The sequence below is a fragment of the Tasmannia lanceolata genome, unplaced genomic scaffold, assembly GCF_043159265.1.
Source record: "Tasmannia lanceolata isolate RefF3 unplaced genomic scaffold, GAP_Taslan_0.1 ptg000941l, whole genome shotgun sequence".
In the NCBI taxonomy this organism is placed as follows: Eukaryota; Viridiplantae; Streptophyta; class Magnoliopsida; order Canellales; family Winteraceae; genus Tasmannia; species Tasmannia lanceolata.
Genome location: NW_027519605.1, coordinates 5454 through 12500, shown reverse-complemented (window position 1 = coordinate 12500; position 7047 = coordinate 5454). Strand labels below are relative to the sequence as shown.

The following is a 7047-nucleotide window of genomic DNA, read 5'->3' as shown; positions in this document are numbered from 1 at the left end:
TACATGAGAATTATATAGGAACAAGAAGAATCTTTGATTCCTTTTTGAAAAAAGGGAAATGGATTTCTTTGGAGTAATGAGACTATTCGAATTACGAGACTCGTAGAGAAAAAATCTCAACAAATGCAAAGAGGGAGCATCTTGTATCCAGCAGCGAAGGGTTTGAACCAAGATTTCCAGATGGATGGGGTGGGGTATTAGTATATCTGACACATGATTTAAATGTGAAAATTTGTCCTCTAAAAAGAGAAATATTGAATGAATAGATCGTATATGAGATTTTGCTATTTCTTTTTCTTCTAGGGAAGATACTAATCGTAGTGAGAATGGAATTTCCACAATGACTGCAAAAACCTCTGACATCATTTGAGAATCAAAATATTTGTTGTTCCCAACAAATAGATTTTGTTTAGAATCTTTAACCGAAAGAATCAAATGATTCTGTTGATGCATTCGAGTAATTAAACGTTTCACAATTAGTGAACTGAATTTATTGTCATAACCGAAAATTTCCATGGGTTTGTAAAGAATCGATCCATTTAAACCATGATCATGAGCAAGTGCATAGATATACTCCTGAAAGAGAAGCGGATATAGGAAGCATTGTTGTCGAGATCCGTCTATTTCTAAATATCCTTGTAATTCCTCCATTTGAAATGATACTTGAATCAAAAGCATAGAGATTTCTTGGGTTATCAAATAATACATAGTGCGATACGGTCAAAACAAGGTATCAAGGTATATAGTAATAAAAGAATCGATTAAGAAAAGAATGGATACCCCGGAGACAAGGAAGCCAATCAACAGATCCTCCATTTTTCCATCTAATTTTTTGTTTCGTTATAGTTACAAGAGATGACTGGAAATCCTTTATTTTTGCAAGCCGATCGCTCTTTTGACTTTGGAAAAATTCTCTTTATCAGTATACCGTTCTTCTACACATTCGTTTCCACTCCATAATCGAGAAAGAAAAGAATATTTAATAGTTAGGATTCATTAAAAAAAGGAATCGATAATCTACTCACAGGAGAACCCTTTCCCCCATCAGGCACTAATCTATTTTTAACATCTAATTAGATCGGGTAATCATTCGAATTAAGAACAAAAGCTCGTTACTTTTGGTTTCCCTATAATTGGAGCGATAGAGCCCTATCCATTTATTCACTCGATCCAATGGTGAATTGGTTTGGTCCCGTTCCAAGAATCAAAACAAGATTTTGTACCGATTCGGTAAGGATAAAGTATTATCAACAAAATTCTCCATTGATACGACATGCTATTTTTTCCATTCATTCCCTTTCAGGATCAGTCGTGGTCTTACAAACTATACCAATGGTATGGACGAATCCCTTGCTTCATCCAAATGTGTAAAAGATCATAGCCGCACTTAAAAGCCGAGTACTCTACCGTTGAGTTAGCAACCCGGAAAAATATGGTGTGTAGATACGATCGGAATAAAAATAAAACTCAAACCAAGAGATTGGGATTGGATTGCTCGACCCCGTCAAAACATTGAACTAGTAACAAACAAATCTAAAAGAAAATTTGATGATCAATTATGAACATCAAAATGAACAGATTAGATGAAAATACAACGAATTCCCGGATCAATATAGATGGATGCCAAAATTTATGGATCATCCATATTTTTATCAATATTTTTTTTTTTCATTTTTCATTAAGAAGATACTTCTTGTGTCGCAGCGAATCTGGCGAACTCACCATTTGAGTGAAATTGAAATAAAGTAAAGAAATAAAGAAACAAACTTATGAGGCTGGGATAAATGGATCTATTTATCCACGATCAAATTATATTTGATCGATACAACATTGTCAATATGAATTGAATGTTGGTTGAGAAAACAAATTCAATTAAAGAAAATAAGTACTTGTGTTGGATTGACACTACACAGATCAGAAATGAAGTGTGGATGGGGGAATAAATAAGAAAAAAAAAAAAGTAGGAAAAAAATCTCTAGTTTATTCAATAGAGGTACAATAAACAAGATTGACCCCTTGTTTGTTGGTGGAGTCCCAACGAAAACAATCCGATTGATGGTAATCCCATACCATCATTTTCTAGATCCGATTATTTCATCTATTCACTCGAGATTTTTTTTTCTATCTGTCTCATATCAATAAAAAAAGATTTTTTTTCGTTATCGTTATCTGATATGGGATTATAGAGGAGCAATAGTGAATAGGTATGAATAGAGTAAGAAAAATCGGAGTGGTGGAGAAAGAATTACACAAAGCTCGATAAGATACTGGGCACCCCCCTTTTTTGTTTATTTCATTTATTTCATTTCGTTTGATTAATTCGAAGTTCCTTAAAGACCTCTGCCTTCTTTGAAATATCATGAACAGTTCCTGTAGGTTGAGCGCCTTTTTCAAGGAAATATAGAATAGCAGGAACGTTTGAATAAGTTTGATTCTTTATCGGATCGTAAAAACCCACTTTACGAAGATCTCTTCCTTCTCTTTGGGATCGAACATCAATCGCAATGATTCGATAGATGACTCATTGGGATAGATATAGATGAACAATGCCCCCCCTAGAAACGTATAGGAGGTTTTCTCCTCATACGGCTCGAGAAAGAATGATTCGAGTTTGAATTTATGCTATGCATATCATATAGTGACAAATGTATCCATAAAATCATCAATTAGACTATAAGTTGAGTCGTTTTTTTTGTTCTTCCTTCCTTTCCTTTCCTGAAAAAAAAAAAGAAATATCATTCGTACTCATAACTCAAGTTGGGCAATTCTCAAAGAGCTTAAAGGGAAATCCTTGGACATTTGTTGAGCCGTCTCTAACCTCTTTTATTTGTCCCGCCTAGAATCTCTTTTTCTTCCTCATTCTGATCTAGTTCCAGTTGTTGAGACAATTGAAAATGGTGTTTCCTTGTTCCGGTATCCTTTATCTTTGCTTTGAATCATTGGGTTTAGACATTACTTCGGTGATCCTTAATCGTTTCAAAATGGTCGCAACATACCTTTTGTTATTTCTTTCTATTGAAAGAATCATACGAACGATTGATTCCCCTGTAATACACTTTTGATCAAAATAGTTTTACCAATTCCGGCAAATTTTACTTTGTTTTTTTTTATTCGAAACTTGTTGGAATTTGAACCTTTGGATTTCTATATCGAAGATATACTTACGAAGTTGTTCCAACTTATTGATTGGCACTAACCCTAGATCCTTCCCCTTGATAAATGAATCAATACTTTATACTCGAGCTACATCATGTACTATTTACAACCCCCAATTTTGGGGGGTCCTAGTAGAACAGAACAAACTATGTCGAGCCAAGAGCATCTTCATTGATATATAAAATGGTGGATGCAAGAATCCACAGCCGATCATGTCTTTCAAGTCGCACGTTGCTTTCTACCACATCGTTTCAAACGAAGTTTTACCATAACATTCCTCTAATTTTGAACCGGTATGGAATTGATTCAATATGGAATCCGGAATAGTCATTGGCTCAATCGGTACGCTCAATCGGTACACAGCAGTCCATACTTTTATATTTATATATATATAAATTATATATATAAATAGATATTTATATCTATATTTTGATTTTGATATATATTTTGATATCTATATTATAGATATTTTGATATATATAGGATGGATAGGTATTCATCTAGAGAAGGCCCCACAAGCAAAGACAAAGATTCAATCTTACCCCATATTCGACCGTATGAATGAAACACATTTCTAAAAAAGACGAATAAACGAATTACTTAACACTTCTTTACATCTACATCTTCAACAGATTGTTCGGGACAATCAATCATGAAGGATCCAACTCTTTCTCGAACAACTAAATTAAAGAAAGGTCTTTAATTAGATTCTCAATACTCAATACCGGAACAAAATAAGTCATTAGCCAAATAAGCTATTCCAATGACTCGGAAAAGTCGCAAATGAATCGATTATAGACTAGGTTCATCAATCTCGCGCTTCTTCAAGTATCTAAGGATTGATAAAGGAATCATGAAAAAAGGTTTCAAGAATTTCCTACTTCGACATCATAATTTCCTACTTCGACATCATTATCATTAATGGAAATAAGTTTTCCTGTAATGACTAAATTTGATCATCATAAGACATAAGAGAAATCCATGTTCCTTTTCCAATTGAATCATTAATGATTTAAAGCAGGTAGATGGATCGAGAAACAAATTCAATTTATTTGTTTTCATGGGGATGGGATGGATGGAAAAAAGCTCTCATGTAAGATAAGATTAAGGTTGTTATTCTTCCATCTGATTGATAAAACCAGAACCGTAGGAGTATGATCTTTCCGTATCCATCAGATACACAGAACAATTGTCAACGGGAGTAATCATAGATATTTAAGGTAAGGTATCAAAGATCTTTTTCACCGCAGCCGAAATACCGGTATCACTGAAATAGAACAAACAATAACAATACATGTAGGCATGGTTCATTTTATACAGATTTTGCTTTACTTTAGGTTTAGTAACCCTTCCATAAATTCTATCAAGTCAAAAGTAAAGTGAATGGAATATATGAATCTTCCTCCCAATCACTACATTGACTTCCAATTATTTATTGTAGCCAGATGCAAAAAAAAAAAAAGCAATTAGGCTCAAAGAAAAAAAATCTGTTCCATATTGCACTTTATTGTTTATTAATGAGATCCGGACGACACAGATATTGAAAAATTGATACCTTCCATTGCCGATTAACTCGAATTCTATGGGGATCATGAATCATACCCCAAGACAATCAAATAATAAAAGATCCTCTTGCGGTATGTTATATTATCTTGTATAGGTACAAAGCAAAATGGGTCCAGATCAATTCGTTGTTCTTAATTTTGATTTTACCCCACCCACACCCAGTCTTAAGAACTTTAATCCCAGTGATGTAATTAGTCCCAAGAACTCCCTCCTGTTTAGGATTCAGGATCCACATAGAATTAGTCATTTTGACTAACATGTTTAGTTTCGAAAAAATAGAGATCTTATCTTTCGCATTTCAACTTAGAATGCATCATGTGAGAATCAAAATATAATAGATGGGCATAAAGTTTCTATAAGTGACTAACTTACCCCAATATGAATATGAGTAGAGCGGGACGGGCATACACTGAACGGCCCATCCCATTTTTTTTTTAATTCAACTTTGATCTATGTTCCCATCCTACCTAATATCAAAAAGGTAAAAGATGTTTATTTCCATCCGCAATTTATACTCGATTCTTTTTCTTACAATTGGAAATCGAAAGGAATCTATGATTCATAGAAGAATCATTAGAACTCAGAAAGAAAAATTGGATCATATTGTATCCAACCTTATACCTTATACTCTTAAACAGAAGATTGTTAAAGAGAACAATCTTTGTTTTGATAGAAGCGGTCTGGGACGGAAGGATTCGAACCTCCGAGTAACGGGACCAAAACCCGCTGCCTTACCACTTGGCCACGCCCCATTTAGATTTCAATTCGACACTAATAAACACTAATATTGTTATTGGTTATTCGTCAATTCCAGCCCAAATATCTATGGAATAGGTTGTTGCTAGGATTCTATACGTGTAAATGTAGAATGAAAATGAATTCATTGATCATTCCATATAAGTCAATTAAGATATTGTATGAAAGTATGATTCCTTCTATTCTCATTTGAGAATTGAAGGATTTTTGATTGGGGGAAGTTCAAAGAAAAAGAAAGAAGGATTTTTTGTCTTCTCTTCTTTCTTAATTTTTCCCTTATATCAATAACTCAATAAAAATGAAATTATCTCCAAGAACGAAATATTTCTTATGCTTAATATCTTTAGTTTGATCTGTATCTGTCTTAATTCTGCCCTTCATTCGAGTAGCTTTTTCTTCGCCAAATTGCCCGAAGCTTATGCTTTTTTCAATCCAATCGTAGATTTTATGCCAGTCATACCTGTGCTCTTTTTTCTCTTAGCCCTTGTTTGGCAAGCTGCTGTAAGTTTTCGATGAGATCTTTAATACTGTCCTAGAAACATTCATATTCATGATTTATTCGATAAAATAAATTCAACTCTAACATAACAATTGATAAGATCAGATAAGTCTTACATTATGAACCCTCGATTCAAAGATTGAAATTCTTTTGCTTTTTGATAGCCGCGATGAATCTGGATCACCTAATTTCCGCATTATGCCCTTCCAGTTCCAGGGGTCAAAGACCCCATTATGGTACCCCATAATACCTAATTGGGGTATGACAAGATAATTTTGGTAACAAAGGAATTCCTGCAAATTCCTTTCTTTTCTAGAAACCACTTTTTCATTTCTTTTCTTGGTGTCAAGGATATGTGGTACAAAAATAGAGAATCTATTCCCTTATTTCCTTTGCAAAAAACAAAAAAAAAATGATCTTGGAGATTGTGCAATGCTTACTCTCAAACTCTTCGTTTACACAGTAGTGATATTCTTTGTTTCTCTCTTCATCTTCGGATTCCTATCTAATGATCCAGGACGTAATCCTGGACGTGAGGAATAAAAAAATCAGAGATTTTTCATTATTTCCTTGCTTGATTTCTGCATTTTCCTATGCTTTTCTCTATTCCAGACATTTAACTATGATAAAGGACTTGATATTTTTTCGAATTCGAAAGATAAATCTCAAGTGATCCGAGGGAACGGAGAAAGAGGGATTCGAACCCTCGGTACGAACAGCTCGTACAACGGATTAGCAATCCGTCGCTTTAGTCCACTCAGCCATCTCTCCCAATTACAAAAAGATAATTCATATGCGACGCCTGAAGTAAATATTGATCAAAGTCTTTCTTTATCTTTATTTATTTATTTTATACATTTATTTATACTTACTATATTATACTTACTATATATATACGAATTATCTTTATTTATTTATTTTATACATTTATTTATACTTACTATATTATACTTACTATATATATACGAATTTTATCCGCAATTCAATTTGGATAACGATTCGAAACAGATATCTCCAATAGAAAGAGTACGTCTTTGATTTCGTCCGAAGGGTTCTTTTATTCCCCCGGC

The 7047-nt window shown here is 33.7% G+C and overlaps 1 non-coding gene across 1 annotated transcript; it reads right to left on the bottom strand.

Annotated features, from left to right (window-relative positions):
• Window positions 1–6660: 6660 nt before the first annotated feature.
• On the bottom strand, window positions 6661–6748 carry TRNAS-GCU (transfer RNA serine (anticodon GCU)). Its single transcript has one exon. It is a non-coding gene; the product is annotated as a tRNA-Ser (tRNA).
• Window positions 6749–7047: the final 299 nt, after the last annotated feature.